This window comes from Phyllobates terribilis, unplaced genomic scaffold (genome assembly GCF_046119375.1).
Source record: "Phyllobates terribilis strain yellow unplaced genomic scaffold, ASM4611937v1 Scaffold_12__6_contigs__length_324123572, whole genome shotgun sequence".
Classification (NCBI taxonomy): Eukaryota; Metazoa; Chordata; class Amphibia; order Anura; family Dendrobatidae; genus Phyllobates; species Phyllobates terribilis.
Genome location: NW_027362772.1, coordinates 185,306,148 through 185,323,882, shown reverse-complemented (window position 1 = coordinate 185,323,882; position 17,735 = coordinate 185,306,148).

The window sequence follows — 17,735 nt, the reverse complement described above, 5'->3', positions numbered from 1 at the left end:
ATGCAAGGGCTGCCAAAAATTTGGAGGCACTTCAATGCCCCTTGGAAGAGACGTGGAGGAGGGCCTCATAAAAATATGTTCCCATTAGAAAGGAGCGGGCCTCCTATACTTGTAATGCCCATGCACTAAGTGTATGGGCTGACAAACATGTACCCCTGGGGGGTATACATGAACATACTGTATAAAAAATGTTTTTCACAGGCATCATAAACACCCTTTAAAAAAATTATGTGGGTGTTGCATCACGGACCACGGTCACCCTGGTGATAAGGTGGTGGAGGATGAGGAGAAGGAGGAGGACAAGAGCAAATAGACAAAATCAGGAAGCGTATACCCATGTGTGGGTGTGAAAAAGTGCATGGGAATACACCTCCCAAGAAAAGACACTGGATTTGAGTTTATGTTACACTGCTATCATTCGGTGATGTTGAGAAGTCTGGCCCAATCCAGCCCTTGTTCATTTTTATAAGAGTCAGCCTGTCAGCATTTTCAGTTGACAGGCGGATGCGCTTATCAGTTATAATTCCACCAGCGGCACTAAAAACCCGCTCTGATAAAACTCTGGCGGCAGGACATGCCAGGACCTCCAAGGCATAGAGAACCAGTTCATTCCACATATCCAGCTTGGATACCCAATAATTATAAGGCACAGAGGAATCATGGAGGACGTTGGTACGGTTGGCAAGGTACTCCCTCAGCATCTTCCCAAACTTTGCACTCCTTGTGAGAGTACCCCGCGCCTCAGGACCTGTGCAATGGGAGGGTCAGAGAAAACTCTCCCAGAACTTTGACAGTGTTCCCCTGCCTCTGCTGGATTGAAGTTGTGTCTGTCTCGCCTGTACTCCTTGGTTGTCCAACGAAGTGTGCCCTCTGCGGCCAGCGTTTTCAGATGGGAATTTTTTTAATTGTTACGCAACAAGGGCCTTCTGGTACTGCCCCATTTTTGTAGACCTGTCCGCCTCAGGAATAAGAGATATAAAGTTCTCCTTGTAGCGTGGGTCTAGAAGTGTCACCAACCAGTAATGACTGTCACCCAAAATTTTGAGAACGCGAGGGTCTTGGGAAAGGCAGCATAACATAAACTCAGCCATGCGTCCCAGACTACTAGCAGGCAAGACTTCCGTGTCCAAACCAAGAGGATGACTGACCATGCTCTTCTCCTCCTCCTCTCTGTCCTCTGGCCATCCACGCTGAACAGACGGTATGACAGCTGTGCAGGTAGTACCGTCTATAGTGCATGAAACTAGCTCCTGTCCTTCCTCCTCCTCCTCATCTTCCTCATTGTCACCCAATCCATGTTGGAATGAGATGAGGCTTGGCTGTGTTTAATCACCCTGTATGGTTCCTTGCTCCATCTCATCGTGCTCCGCCTGCAATGCATCCTCTTTGATTGTGAGCAGAGAGCATTTCAGGAGACCGAGAAGTGGGATGGTGACACTAATTCTGGCGTCATCGCCGCTCACCATCTTGGTGGAGTCCTCAAAGTTTTGAATGATGGTACATATGTCTGACATCCATGTCCACTCCTGAGGTCTTATGTGTGGAGTCTGAACTGAATACCGACGGCCTGGTTGATGCTGGTACTCAACAACTGCCCTTTTTTGCTCACAAATCCTTCCCAACATCTGCAGTGTAGAGTTCCAACACGTGGGGACATCACACACCAGTCTGTGAGCCGGAAGCTGCAAATGCTGCTGAAACACTGCAAGGGCGGCGGAAGCTGTAGCTAAGTTTCTAAAATGGGCACACAGGCGGCGTACTTTCACAGGCAGATCCGGTAGCTCCAGGTAGGATTTGAGAAACTGCTGAACCACGAGGTTAAGCACATGGGCCAGGCATGGTACGTGTGTGAGCTCGCCTCGCCTCAGAGCCGCCACCAGGTTCCGGCCATTGTCACACACGATCATGCCTGGCTGTAGGTTCAGCGGTGTGAGACACAGATCTGCCTGCTCTTTCAGAGCTGTCCACAACTCTTCAGCATTGTGCGGTTTTTCACCTAAGCATATTAGCTTCAACACAGCCTGTTGCCGCTTGGCCGAGCCAGTGCTGCAGTGCTTCCAGCTTGTGACTGATGTGGTCATTTTGGAGATGGAGGCTGAAGAGGAGGAGGAGGCTGAGAAGGATGAGGTGCAGGAGCTGTAGACCGTGGGCGCAACCCTTATTGACCTAGGGCCCGCAATCCTTGTCGTCGGGAGGACGTGTTCCGTCCCAAGGTCCGACTGGGTCCCGGCTTCCACTATGTTAACCCAGCGTGCCATCAGCGAGATGTATCGTCCCTGCCCACAAGCACTTGTCCACGTGTCCGTGGTTACATGGACTTTACCGGTAATTGCGTTGTTGAGAGCACGGCTAATGTTTTGGGACACGTGCTTGTGTAATGCGGTAACGGCACACCGGGAGAAATAGTGGCGGCTGGGGACCGAGTACCAAGGGACGGCCGCCGCCATCAGGTTGCGGAATGCTTCCATCTCCACGAGCCTAAAAGGCAACATTACGAACACAAGCAGTCGTGAAATGTGAGAATTTAGTAGTGTGGCCTGTTGGGCGTTGGCTGCATATTTGTGCTTGCGTTCCAAAGACTGGGGTATGGATAACTGAGCGCTGCGCTGAGACAAGAACATGGACATGCTTCCTGATGCTGCTACTTGAGAGTATGCAACGACAGGTGCAGGGCAGGAGGCGTCTTCGCATGCACCATTGACAGGGGATTGGCTTGCATGCACAACAGTGGAAGAAGCAATGGTGCCACTCGCAGACACTGTTCCTGAACCCTGGAGTTCGGCCCACAAAGTCGGGTGCTTTGCTGCCATGTGCCTGATCATGCTGGTGGTGGTCAGGCTGGTCGTTTTGCCACCCCTGCTGATGCTGGCCTGGCAGGTGGTGTAAATGGCCTTTTTGGGGTTATTGGCAGAGTTTTTACAAAACAACCAGACTCGGGAAGACCTAACAGTTGTACTGGCAACTTTCTTCGTGTTGGTGTTACGGGGAACAGTTGCCTGCCTTCTGTCTGCGGCCACCACACGGCTTCTTTCTGCATGTTGGGGTGCTCTGCCTCCCTCCCCCTGTATGCTGCTGTCCTCACTCTGCATGTCCTCCTGCCAGGTTGGGTCAGTTACTATATCATCCACCACCTCGTCTTCCACTTCCGCACCCTGGTCCTCCTCCTGACTTTCTGGCAATTGTGTCTCATCATCGTCCACCTCTTGTGACACTTTCCCACCGTCGCCTTCGTGTGACCGTGGCTGCTCAAATATTTGGGCATCGCTACACGCAATCTCCTCTTGCCCCGCTTCAAGTGGACCGGGCGAGAGGCCCGAATCTATAAATGGAAAAGTGAACAGTTCTTCAGAGTGTCCAAGTGTGGGATCAGTTGTCTCTGGGTACTCGGCATGGTGGGAGGAAGGAGGATCAGGGTGAGGAATATGTGGTCCAGACTCACTGCTACTGAGACTTGACCGTGTGGAAGACAGGGTGGTGGTGGTGGTGGCTAAGTGACTGGAAGCATTATCCGCTATCCAACCAACAACCTTTTGACACTGCTCTGGGTTAAATAGTGGTGTGCTGCAGTCCCCTAGAAATTGGGAAGGGAAGGTCAGGCGAGAAGATGTGGGTGTTTGTTGTGGCACAATTTCGGCTATCCCACGGTCTTGTCCTCGACCTCTGCATGCACCATTACCATCACGTCCAGTTCCCCGTTACTTGCCACTTGCCTTGTGTGGCGTCCCTGAGGGTTCAGTCGCCACAGAGGTACTGCACCTCACCCAGAGGTGTGGTGTCTCCCTTCTCTCAGGTAAGGTGGGAGTGCTGCACGGAACCCCAAACACCTGCATCCAACACTACACTGCTCAAGGCCGGCTGGAGGGGCAACATGCAGAGCGCAGCTGCTGAGCCCTGACCCTGGCTGGAGTGGGGGGAACCCAAAGGTAGGGGGAACCAGCAGTGGGTGTGGGTGGAGGAAGTAGTTAGAGGGAGCACTTTGGTAGCAGTATAAATAGGGAAGCCATTTTAGGGTGGCAGTTGAGTTCTAGGGAGCAGTTCAGAAGTACAGCTCGGGACAGTTCAGAAGAACAGTCCAGGAGCAGAGTCTCATTAGGAGATCTGCTCCACAAGTAGGGCCAAGTCAGGAGGCCCAGGAGGGGAGCAGGGAGTAGGCTCCGTTCTAAGAAAGGATCCTAGGGGGTACGGCGCTTGCAGGACGGCACCCGTACGCCCCGCATCTGTCAGAAGACAGAGGGATCGTAGCCTCATTCTAGTCCCCTGAGGGTCAAGCAAGTCTGTGTAACTCCGACGGACAGGAGGGACTTCAGAGTACCCGAACAGGAATCAGAGTGGGCAGCGCAGAGCAGGAGGGAGAAAGACCAGTGTGAAGACGGTCAAAATAGGAACACGAGAAAGTGGGGTTCTGCCAGGTATTCCCAAGCAGCCTGAGGAAGGATTGAACCCCTGCCCAGTGAACGCAGCGCGGCGCGGGAGGCCTTCACCTGTACAGTGTGTAGCACCCCGAGGACTCGGCTGCTACAGGGGTATTGCACCTCAGACCAGAGGTGTGGTATTCCACTCCCGGGTAAGGATGGAGTGTGGAACTGGGCTCAGATAGCTGCATGCACTACACTCACCCCATTTCCGGGGGACAGATCAACGGTACTCCCACCAGATAGATGTGCAGGTACGACAGCTTCTGTCCCTGGCTGGAGTGGGGAGGGGGGAGGAACATCCTAGTGGTGTAGGAGCAGACAGGGGAGGGACTCTGGGCAGAGGTAGGAGCCCATTGGGTGCTCGTCACCTGGGCTCGGGTGTCAGAGGGAGTATATAAGGTGGGCACCATCTTAGGACAGGGTCTGTTCTGTGCAGAGAGGAGCTCAGCCAGAGAGGGCTGACAGGGAGCTGTGGCTCAGTCTGGGCCCAGCTCCAGAGTCAGGCCTGGAGTGGAGGCCTGAAGCTGAGAGAGGGAGAGAGAGAGAAGTAAGAGGAAGAAGGAACAGAAACACCAGGAAAGGCCCAGAGACGCAAGAGAGAGGGAACCCTGAGATCCCACGAAATAACGGGTGAAGGGTTGGCAGAACAGGGTGCCGGATCCCAAACTGGTGAAGGCCAATTATCCTTAGCCAGGAACCGGAGGTCGTGGACAAGTTTTGGCGCGACCCCTCGCCATATCTACCAGGAAGGCATACCATATAGGGTCAGGGAAACCGGGAAAGGTTTCACCACCAGAAGGCCCGAGGGAGCTGGACAAAGGTGGATCCCTGGTGGGGACGGCCAGTAGAAAGGAAGAGAGGGGAGCTCAGGACCACGCTCTGGAACTGCCTGGGAGTTGGCCGAGTCCCGGACCTGGTGGACGCAGCACGGCTCGGGTGGTCCTAGCTGTACACAAGGGACCTGATAAAGAACTGTGAGTAAAGCTGTGAAAACTGCAATTGCACGTCTCTGAGCTTCCTTGTCACACCACCACTACCACTAACATCTTTTCCTGCTTCATCAGCTGCCCTGAGGCTATACCCCTCCCGTTGGGGGTTATACCATCCACGCTGCACATCCGTACCACCGGCCTCAGCGGACTGCCCTGCAGCGGCGGCTTCATAGCCGCATTCAACGGGTGGCGTAGTCGGACACTAATACCATCATATCAATAACGCCACTTAGTTTGACACCCTGGGCACGGACCGGGTCACCGCCACAAGGACTACTACCCCTATCGGATCCGGCTCCGGGTATTCCCCGCGTGCGCAACGCTACACAACATGGCCCAGGGGGCGCGTCAAGTGCACCTGTGGACTGCCTTAAGTACTGTGAGTAAAGACATGGATGACTGCACTGCACCGCCTCTGTCCAATTATTTCGCCCGCGTCATCATTCCCTCCCTGCACTACAATGCCCAGCGCAACCACCATTCACCTACACTGCCTTGAGGCCTGCTCCACCTGTGGGGAGCCGTCCCATCACAAGTTGCCCTAACAACTGCCTCAGAGGACTGTTGCAGCGCTGGTGTTCTTCACCAGACACCACAGGGGGCATCACGAACTTTCTAAATCCCCTATATAATCCCCCCTTTTACTGACCGCCCTGGGTCACGGACCGGGCCAGCCACCGTGATAGCCCCCGGCAACCGGAGGCCCGGCTGCCGAGTACCCCACAGCCCTGGGGGCGCGTCAGCTCGCCCATTTTAAATGGAGGACAGTATCTTCCACGCTCACTACAAATGACTGAGTTTGGAGCGAACTTATATATGATCCGTGTGATAGAGAAAACAGAGTTTTAAATATCTGGCCTGTAGGTAAGTAGTTTGAACAGCAAACTGCGGTGAATTGCTTCACTGACACACTAAAGGAAATTTTTAATGCAGGCCAGAAATGGCAGTATTTTCTGACAACGTATTTGTGATCCGTTTGACGGAGAAAACACAGTTTTAAATAGCTGGGTTGCTAGCGCTCTAATATGGAAAGGACCTGGCTGTATTCTGCAGTGCCCACAAGCAAATGGCGCAGAAAAAATGGTGTTCTCTGGATTGCTTCTTAAGCAAATAATGAGGATTAAGATCCAAAGAAAAGTATTCCTGGCCCCTGAGACCTGGGCCTTTGTATAGAAATATCTAACAGCAGCAGAAGGCAGAATTGGAATGGAGCCTCTTGTGCTATATGCACTGCAGTCTGCTACTGTATATACACTGCCTGCCTATACACCCTGCCTGCCTGATATCTCTGCAGATAGATTAGTCCTCAGAAGGACTGTTTGTTAAGATGGATATGGGTAATGTACGTTTTTTCTCCCTACACTACCTAATACACAAGCAAATCTGTCCCTGACGTAGCAGCACCTCTCCCAAAACAAGAAAATGGCGCAGAAAAACCGTGTTCTCTGGATTGATTTTTAAGCAAATAATGAGGATTAGGATCCAAAGAAAAGTATTCCTGGCCCCTGAGACCTGGGCCTTTGTATAGAAATATCTAACAGCAGCAGAAGGCAGAATTGGAATGGAGCCTCTTGTGCTATATGCACTGCAGTCTGCTATATACACCGCCTGCCTATACACCCTGCCTGCCTGATATCTCTGCAGATGGATTAGTCCTCAGAAGGACTGTTTAAGAAGGATTTGTGTAATGTACGTTTTTTCTCCCTACACTACCTAATACACGATCAAATCTCTCCCTGACACAGCAGCAGCTCTCCCTACACTGTCTGATCTGGAGTGACTGTGACGAGCATGGCGGTGCCAGGTCTGATATAGACCTGATGACGCTGCGCAGCCAGCCAATCACTGTAATGCCCACAACCAACATGGCTTGCTCAGGAGAAATTGCACAACAAATTTTGGGGTCCATTTTCTCCTGTTACCCTTGTGAAAATAAAAAAAATTGAGTCTAAACTAAAATTTTGATGAAAAAAAAGTTAAATGTTAATTTAATTTTTCCTTCTACATTGCTTCAGTTCCTGTGAAACACCTGAAGGGTTAATAAACTTTTTGAATGTGGTTTTGAGCACCTTGAGGGGTGCAGTTTTTATAATGTTGTCGCTTTTGGATATTTTCTGTCATGTAGGCCCCTCAAAGTAATTTCAAATGTGATGCGGTCCCTAAAAAAATGGTTTTGTAAATATTTTTGGAAAAATGAGAAATCGCTGGTCAATTTTTAACCCTTCTAACTTCCTAGCAAAAAAAAATTATGTTTCAAAAATTGTGCTGATGCAAAGTAGACAGGGGGGAAATGTTATTTATTAACTATGTTGTGTGACATAACGCTCTGGTTTAAGGGCATAAAAACTGAAAGTTTGAAAATTGTGAAATCTTCAACATTTTCGTGAAAATTGTGAAATTTAAAAATTTTTTGCCAAATTTCCGTTTTTTTCACAAATAAACGCAACTCATATCGAAATTTTTTTACAACTATCATGAAGTACAATATGTCACGAAAAAACATTCTCAGAATCATATATATATAAAACAACTTGCGCTAGTGTATAGGGTATGTGGCAAGAAATAACAATGAAGATGTTAAAATTGTCCAATTTTATTAAATACGTAGGTTACAAGAAGTTAAAAATCATTGTTTTAAAAGGTGGCTAGTGGGCTAAAAGCAATGGGAGGAGGGAAGATAGTCAGGATGGGAGCCGTAGAAGTTTTTCCTGGTTGAGAGGCAGTTATGAGCTTCCTGGAGGGTCTTAGGGTCTTTGATGACCATGTCGAAGGGAAACCCTTATATGGAGAAAAGGAAGGGAATTGTTTAGTGGCAAGTTTTAGAGGTTGCCTTCTTATATTATTGAGATATCTAGTCACCTGATCTGAGGTGTAGGAGGGTTTTGGGGAAGGGGTCCGGTCAGGTGTGGGTTATCCACGTTCCAGTTAGACTGCAAGGGAATGAGAGTCGATTTTCCTTCAGTCACGGGAGGTCTTAGTTGCCTAGGGGAGGGAGGGGGGAGAAAAATGGGTTTTTGTACCTGTGTTGGTCGATTGTAGTTAGAACGTTTGGATGCAGACAAGGGGGCGGCTTCCACTTGTGGAGTGAAGGCGATCACCTATATTTAGTGACAAAGGGAGTGGGAAAAAAGATTAATAGGAAATGGTGGTATTTTCCTGTACAGGTCAAGTCACTTATTTGTTGCTGACTGGTGCTGTTTAGAAGGAGACCCGCATTTAGTGGTTGCAAGGTGCTAAACACTGGTGGGTGACATTTGTTTTTTTTACTTGAAAAAGACTCTGGTACGGCGTTGAAATGCGTTGTTAATAAAAAGCCTTTTCATCATCATCATCATCATCATCTCTGAAGAATTGATTTACTTCAGCAGCGCAGCCCACCTACGTGTTTATCCAACTGGATCCAATATCTCCTGGAGGATTTATCTTCCAGCCACGGGGCAGCAGCAGCTGTTTTTCTTCATGCCTACATAGGAGATGTGCCTGTCACAACTCCATCAGGTGAGTGTAAGCAGCGCTCTCTTAATCTCCCTCCATAGGGTATCACCCTATTGTGCGCTCTGTTCCCCACATTTAGATCTACATATAAACACTGGTGGGTGTATTCGTGGATCCAGGAGTAGTTAAAGCAAATGGGTTCCTTGCTGGAGTGGAGTGGGGTAGAATTCCTGCAGCACTAGTAGTGGGTGGCTTGTCTTGGTTTTATTGAAGTAGGGGCAGTCCCCTGACCGCTGTTGTTTTAAATCCTTGCGTGGGTCAGAGAAAACAAATCACAGCTTAATCACAGCGTGCATAGAACAGTCCAGGGAGCTGCACGTATTGTAGCAAGTTGGCACAATGACTTACGGTTCAGTCGCACTCTTCTTGTCAGTTGTGGACATCCAATGTTAGTGGACCTGTGTGGCTGCCGGTCCGTGTGGCAGAAGAAGCTTTCTCGGCTGTATGAATGAGCGCTGGTGGCGTGGTGCAGAGAGGGGAGAGGCAGAGTCCCGGCCAGAGACCCACCGCTCTTACCAATCTCTGTGTGTCGGTACTCGGCGGTGCAGTAGAGGACCTGTGCGCTTGTGCACACTGGCCGCTTGAGGACCTGCGTGGCATCACGTCACGTGGGTGAGTACTGGTATGGTGGCCCAGGGAGATCAGAAAGGCTGACGCGTTTCGGAAACTCCGGTTTCCTTCTTCAGAGCTGATCCCTAGGCACTTGTGGGTCCTTTTTTAGGTCTATGGGTGGGAGTGTTCCAATGGGCAGGTAGCTGTCACTTTTTTTTTTTTTTTATGGCTGTCAATCTTCATTAAACGCCGGGCCGGTAGATGCTGGGGGAATGTCACAGTGGCGGTGACCCGGTCCGTGACCCAGGGCGGTCAATAAAAAGGGGATTTATGGTGTTTTTTATAGAGGTCATGACGCCACCTGTGGAATGAGGCTAAAGGGAGCCACCGCTGCGGAGCAGTCCTCTGATGCTGATGTTACTGCAGCAGGAATGGTGTGGCTCTCCACAGGAAGAGCTTAGCTCCAGGGCAGTGTAGATGTTGCAGGTTGTGCTGGGCGTTGTAGTGCAGGGGTTGATGGCGCAGCAAGAAACACAGAGACAAAGAAGTGCAGAAGTGCAGTCCCAGGGTCTTTACTCACAGTTGTTGCAGTCCAGATTACAGAGATCCATGTAACTGCCCTCGTCGTCCTGTGTTTACTCAGGGAGGGGTTCGGTCTACCCCCAGGTAACTCCGGAGTGCTTAGCAAGACCCCCTTCTGTGTGTCCTCACTCTCTGGCCTTCTTTCATGCACCTCACACCTAGTATCTCCAATCCGGTACCCGCGGGCCTTGGCGGGCGACGTCTGTTCCGTCCCCTGGGTCCTATATGGCTACCTTCTCAGTGAGACATAAAGTACTGCAGCCTCCGGTTTCTAGTTGGGCATAGAGTCCTCCGCTAGTTGAGGGACTGGTCCCCTTTGTGCGACCTGACCCCTCCACCGCCTGGCAGATTCGGGCGTACGGGTGGCTTCCAGCACTGCCTGTACCCCTGGGATCCTTTCCTCGATTCCTGGAGCCTTTCCTGCTCCTCTCTCCTCTCTCAGTCTTGGGCCTCTCAGGCTAGGCCCGCCTCCTGAGCAGTGCTCCTGCAGAGCCTCTGCTCCTTCCACTTCTCCTCCTCTGACTAAACACCCTGATCTAAGATGGCTCCTCCTTTTATACCTTCCTTCTCATGTGCTCCCCTAAGCTACTTCCTCCACCCACACCCACTACATGGTTCCCCCTCTCTAGGTTCCCCTCCACTCCAGCCAGGGACCAGGGACTGTGCTATCCCTTAGGAGCAATCTCGCCCTGCCCTACTGAAGTGAACGTGTTGGATGCAGGTGTTAGGGTCCTGAGCTGTACTCCTTCCTTACCTGAGAGTGAGATGCCACATCTCTGGCTGAGATGCAACACCTCTGTGGCGACCGAACCCTCAGGGGCACCACACAAACAGTTCAATTTCTGAGTTCAAACCTCTAGGTTTTAGAGAGTCAAACATAAAGATCCATTTACTCTTAACCCGAGACATTCGTTTCAGGTAGTCACCTTTCCGCCATTTTTTGGCACTTTTTGTATAGCTGTCACCACGGTTCCTGCTATGGAACCCTCATATTTTTCAGCATAGTGTTTTGAAAGTGGGTGTCCGTCAAACTTGTTGGTGATATTCCGTAGGTGTTCATTAATATGCGTGTTCATGGGGCGTTTCGTTCTGTCTACGTATAGTTTTTTTCACGGACATTTTAAGCAATAAATAACCCCCTCTGTTGTGCATGTAATGAAATCTGGTATGGTATGTGTTACATCTCTTTCGGTTATTACTTTTTGTTTTTTCATAGTTAGTTTTTTCCATACTGTGCATTTTTGACATGGGAAGAAGCCGCAGATATTTTTAGTAAAGGAGAGGGTTCCATTTTTTTTGGGGGGGGGAGGGTAATTTTGGACTGTGGGGGCCACAAGATTTCCCAGGTTACACGCTTTCTTGTATATAAAGCGTGGGCACTTTGGGAGTTTATCACCGATAATCTTATCATTTTGTAGGATACTCCAGTGTTTTTCAATGATTCTCTTTAGTAAATGTGTATTGGAGTTATAGGGTGTTATAATTAGTGTTGAGCCACCCCCGTAGTGTTCGAGTTCGGTTCGGTTCGTCGAACACCCGTGTGTTCGCCGAACTGTTCGTCGAACTGTTCGTCGAACACCTTCGAACACCGTTAAAACCAATGGCAGGCAAACAAAAACACATAGAAACACATAGAAAACACTTTCAAAGGTGTCCAAAAGCTGACAAACTGCTCAGAAGACACAACTAACACATGGAAAAGTGACAAGTACATATAGTCATGCGAAAAGAAAAGAGGTGGAGGAGTAAAAGGAGGGGGAGACACAGATATAGGCATGTCATGCCCTTCTAAAATCCAAAAAGTGAGAAGCCGAGACGGCCAGTCCGCTCCTGCCCGTGCCACCTCCGTGTCGCCGGGTTTGTGCCAGAGCCGCGGTGAACCCTGACGGCCAGCCCCCCTCTCCCAATACTGGTGCCTGTCCGCTGGTGGGTCGAGAGAGCCCCCCTGTGGTGGAGGCAGCTCTAAGCTTTTTAATTTAAATTGTCCCTCTAATTTAAATGAATACACTTTAAATCCATTTACAAGGATCTATTGGAGGGCAAGTCTCATGCCAGCAGCCGCGTAATTCCAGCTCCAGTAGCGTCCACTAAAGCTGCTGCAGTTAAAAAGCTTTTATAAGGATCGAGCTCGGCTGTCCACCGCAAGGCATCCTAGTGCCAGTCCCAGCCCCTATGCCTTGGGGTGCCTCCTGATGCTCTTCACTAAGTATCCCGTGGTCCCGAAGCATTTCCTTTGAAAAAATTAAGTGTCCAAACTACAGGTGGTGTAGCTTGCTTAACAGCCGGGATAATCCGCTGACTAGCAGACACTGCTACTAGGCACAAAGTATTTCCTGGGCTAGATGCAGTTAAAAATTTGTAAGTAGATACTCTCGTTGGATGCTGAGAAAGCATTCCATAGAGTCTCCTGGCACGCCATATATGATTCTCTTAAAAAGCTTGGGGTAGGGGTCTAGGGGACCCTTTTATAGCCAAAATCACGGCCCTGTATCACAATACGTCACCTAGGCTGAAGATAAATGGAACTGTAGCACCGAGGGCTCGGTTGCTACAGACGTATTGCACCTCACCCAGAGGTGTGATATCTCACTCTCAGATAAGGATGGAGTGTGGATCAGGACCCGACACCTGCATGCATTACACCACATTGCCGTGGGGCAGGGCGACCAATATGCCCCTGAGATGGGCACGACAGTCCCTGTCCCTGGCTGGAGTGGGGGGAGGGAACACTGAGGAAGGGGAACCCTGCAGTGCAGGAGCAGGGAGGAAGCAGTTCCTGGGTGCATTGAGAAGGGAGTATAAAAGGTGGGCACCATCTTAGTTCAGTGCAGAGAAGTCTGAGCAGAAGTGGCAGGGAGCAGGGGCTCTGCATGAGCTCTGCTCCGGAGGCGGGCCTAGTAACAGAGGCCCAGGCCTGCAAGAGGGAGAAGGAAGGAAGAGGAGCGGAGAAGGCTCCAGGAACGAGGAATGAAGGGATCCCAGGGGTGCGGACGGGCGAGTCGCCACCGCACGCCCGAATCCACCTGCGTGGAGGGGTCAGGCCAAAGGGGGAGACCGGTCCCCGAACTAGTGGAGGCAGGAAACGACCCTCAGCTAGAAACCGGAGGCTCTGACATTTTATGTGGCGCAGCCCCTTGCTCCACCCACTAGGAAGGCACCACATAGGGTCAGGGAAACTGGCGCCAAGTTTACCAAGAGGAGGCCCGAGGCAGCCGGACAGAAGTGTTGGTAAGAAAGGCCAGACAAAGGACACACAAAGGGGGTCCTGTGAAGCGCTCCAAAGTTATCTGGGAGTTGTCTGAGCCCCTCACCTGGTGAGCACAGTACGACGTGGGCAGCCGTTACCTGCAGACGTGGTCTGGATAATAAGAACTGTGAGTAAAGGCCCTGAACTGCATCACTGACTCCGTGTCGTTACTGCTGCTGCCCTGCACCATCACCCCCATCCTCCGCATACACTGCCCTGAGGCTATACTCCTCCCGTGGGGAGTTATGCTACGCTCTGCTGCACCCACAACACCAGCCTTAGCGGTCTGCCCTGTAGCGGCGGTTCACTCTGACCGCAATCCACGGGTGGCGTAGTCAGACTTTTAAACATCAAAACCACATAAATAGTTCCGCCACTGGTTTGACCGCCCTGAGCCACGGAACCGGATCGCCGCCACGAAGACTACAACCACCAGCATCCACCAAAAAGGGTCCGGCTCCGGGTGTCCCAAGGCCCAGGGGGTGCGTCAGAACATTTTCATCACCTTTCACAATCACCAATGGGACAAGGCAGGGATGTCCTCTGTCCCCTCTCTTATACATCCTAGTGACGGAGCACCTGCTCTCATCAATTCGCCATAACCCCAATATTAGGTGGATTGAGGTGGGAGGCACCGAGTACAAGTGCTCTCTATTTGCTGATGATGTCCTAGTATATATCACTCAATCACATATATCCATCCCTGCTGTTATGGCTGAAATAGATCACTTTGTTACATGGTAAAATTTTAAAATCAATGCAGCGAAGTCTGAGGCCCTCGATGTCTCCCTCCCTAAATCCATATAGGATTCCATCCAGTCCAACTTTCCCTTTGCCTGGCCCTCACAGGGTATCAAATACTTAGGAATTCCTATTCATAGAGACCTCTCCCATCTATGTTATCTTAATTTTGGGCCCTTTATTGAACAATTCCATACAGACCACGGTTGGCAAGTTAGAACTGTAAGATTCACTACGTGAACCACTGGTGTTTTGTGGAAAAGCACATGTACACCGCGTTCCAAATTATTATGCAAAAAGTGTTTAGGAGTGATAAGGGAAGAATTTGTTTGTTTGTCAGTTAAACTCATTGATGGTGATATGTGTCAGGGCTCTTTATATCACTGTAAGCAATTGCAGACACCTGTGCTAATTAGTTTGGCAGGTGTGTCCAATGAAAGGCAAGACTACTTAAGAAGGCTCTCTCACATTATTAAGCAGCCTACATTTTCTGCCAAAATGGGAAAGAAAAAGGATGTGTCGGCTGCTGAGAAGCAACAAATTGTGGAGTGTTTAGGTCAAGGCATGACTACAATCAACATTGTGCGATGATCAGGATGAAGTGTCTTGGCAATCAAGAAGTATGTAGCTGATTCACAGTACACACGTGTGCGTGCTGATAAGGGCAAATTGAGGACTCTTTCCTACAGGCAATTACGTCAGGTTGAAACAGCAGCGGCAAAAAAGCCTTGTCATAGCAGCAGACAAGTTTTTGAAGCTGCTTGTGCCTCCAACGTCCCCCGAACAACAAGATGCAGGGTCCTTCAGAGGTTTGCAGCTGTGCATATGCCATCCTGTCGACCTCCTCTATCCACTTCACACAAGCAGAAACGGCTCCAGTGGGCCAAACATTACATGAAGACTGATTTCAAAACTGTTTTGTTCACGGATGAGTGCCGTGCAGCGCTCGATGGTCCAGATGAATGGAGTGGAGGATGGCTGGTTGATGGACACCCCACGCAAACACGGCTACAGCGCCAACAAGGAGGAGGTGGAGTAATGTTTTGGGCTGGAATCATGGGGAGAGAGATTGTCGGCCCCTTTAGGATCCCTGAAGGCGCTAAAGATGAACTCCATAATGTATGTGGATTTTCTCAAACAGCACTTCCTGCCATGGTTCAAGAAGAAGAACCGTGTATTTCACAGCAAGATCATTTTTCTGCATGATAATGCACCATCTCATGCTGCACATAAAACATCTGCATCTCTGGCTGATATGGGCATAAAAGGGGACAAACTTATGGTGTGACCCCCATGCTCCCCTGACCTCTACCCCATTCAGAACCTTTGGAGCATCATTAAAAGGAGTGTCTATGATGGCGGGAGGCAGTTCACATCTAAGCAACAGCTCTGGGAGGGTATTCTGTCCTCATGCAAAACAATTGAAGCAGAAACCATCCAAAACCTGACAAATTCAATGGACGAGAGAGTTCAGAAGCTCCTTTCGAACAAGGGGTCCTATGTGAAAATGTAACATCACCTAGAATAAAGTTTTGAGTTGAAAACTGTTTGATTTCAGTTTCTAACAACCTGCTAATGCTTATAATTTTAAAAATGACCATTTTTTGGTCTTTATTAAAATGAAAAGGTTGATCGAAAAGTTTGGGGGATCTAAGAGTGTGGCAACCCAGTAGTCATGATTACTTCGAATTCTGACAATATGAGGGTCATGCTGCAGGTAGTGCAGCAAGAAGGCACTTATGTGTCTTGCGCATCTCGGAGCCCCAAAATTATTTTCCGGGCTAGATGCAGCTAAAAATTATTTTTAATTTTAAATCTGGTGAAGCTTATTATAGATGGCCTAATAGGATCAGTGCTGCACACTGCTACAAAGCCCAAATTATTTTCCAGTCAAGATACAGATAAACATGATTAGTAATTTGAAAGCTTAAAACGGTTGGTAGGGTGATTTTAACCAATCATCAAGCTTTTACTCTCCCCAGGATGACACAGGGGTAGAAAAGTCGTTTCGGATCCATGATTTGTTCATCTTTATGAACGTGAGTCTGTCTACATTATCAGTGGAGAGCCGCGTGCTCTTATCTGTCAGCACACCACCAGCAGCGCTGAACACACGTTCAGACAGAACGCTGGCTGCGGGGCATGACAAGATCTCCAAGGCGTAAGTGGCTAGCTCCGGCCATTTATCCAGATTGGAAGCCCAAAAAGAGCAAGGGTCCAGTGACACAGTCGTGGCTTCAATGTTTACTTGGAGATACTCCTGTACCATCGTCTCTAGGCGTTGACTATGTGTCAGACTTCTTGTCTCCTGTGGCCTTGCAAAGGATGGGCTAAAAAAGTGGTGAAATGATTCCGCAAAATTGATGTTACCAGCAGATACTGTGGTTCTGTTACGGTTTGAGTGCTGAACACTTGACGGTCCCACGGTTGGCAAGTTGGAACTGTGAGATTCACTACGTGCACCACTGGTATTTTGTGGAAAAGCACATGTAAGATTCTGCAACAGTCTCTGCTGATACTCCTGCATGCGTGCATCCCTTTCTATGGCAGGAATAATTTCTGCAAATTTACTTTTGTACCGGGGATCTAACAGTGTGGCAACCCAGTAGTCAGGATTATTTCTAATTCTCACAATTCGAGGGTCATGTTGCAGGTAGTGCAGCAAGAAGGCACTCATGTGTGTTGCGCATCCAGGAGCACCAAGTCCCTGTTGTGTTGGTGGCGAGGTAGCAATCATGCTTCCTTCCTCTGTCCTCTCCCCCCAACCTCGCACAACAGAAATGTGATCAAGGTCTCCCTCATCTGATGAGTCTTCCATCAGTTCGTCCTCCACTTCTTCCTGGGCTCCTGCACCTTCCTCACTAGTTTGGCTGCTACCATGCGCCCTGGTAAAATCATCTCCCCCACCCTCACATGCCTGCCGCCTTGGTGCTGCCGACCGTCTGGACCTTGCAGATGTTAGCCCTTCCGCATACAACTCCTCCTCCTCTACTTCCTCCACCTCCTCTTGTGCCACCACCTGACTCCGAATTCTGTTTAACATGTGCTCCAGCATGTAAATCACCGGAATAGTCATGCTGATAATGGCATCGTCAGCACTAAACATCTTCGTCGCCATTTCAAAACTGTGCAGAAGGGTGCATAGGTCCCTGATCTGAGACCACTCCTCCAGCGTGATTTGCCCCACCTCTGAATCTCGTTGGCCCAGGCTATACGTCAGAACGTATTGCACCAGGGCTTGTCGGTGCTGCCACAGTCGCTGCAACATGTGCAGAGTTGAATTCCACCGGGTAGGCACATCGCATTTTAGCCGCTGAAGTGGCAGGCCCAACGACTTCTGTAGAGATGTAAGTCGCTGAGCTGCGGGATGCGAACGGCGGAAGTGAGCACACAGCGACCGTGCCCTCTGCAGAAGGCCATCTAGTCTGGGATAGTGGGCTAAAAATTCAACACGTGAGCCATACAAGGCACGTGTGTGACATTGCCCCGGCGAAGGGCCGCACCCAGGTTTGCAGCATTGTCGCACATGGCCTTCCCTGGTTTCAGGTCCATTGGAGACAACCATTCATGAAATTGGTTCTCCAGAGCTGACCACAACTCCTCAGCTGTGTGACTCACATTTCCCAGACATTTCAATGTAAAAACCGCCTGATGACGTTGAGCCCTACTGCCAGCATAGTAAGGAGGTGTGCAGGATCCCTTCTGCGCAGT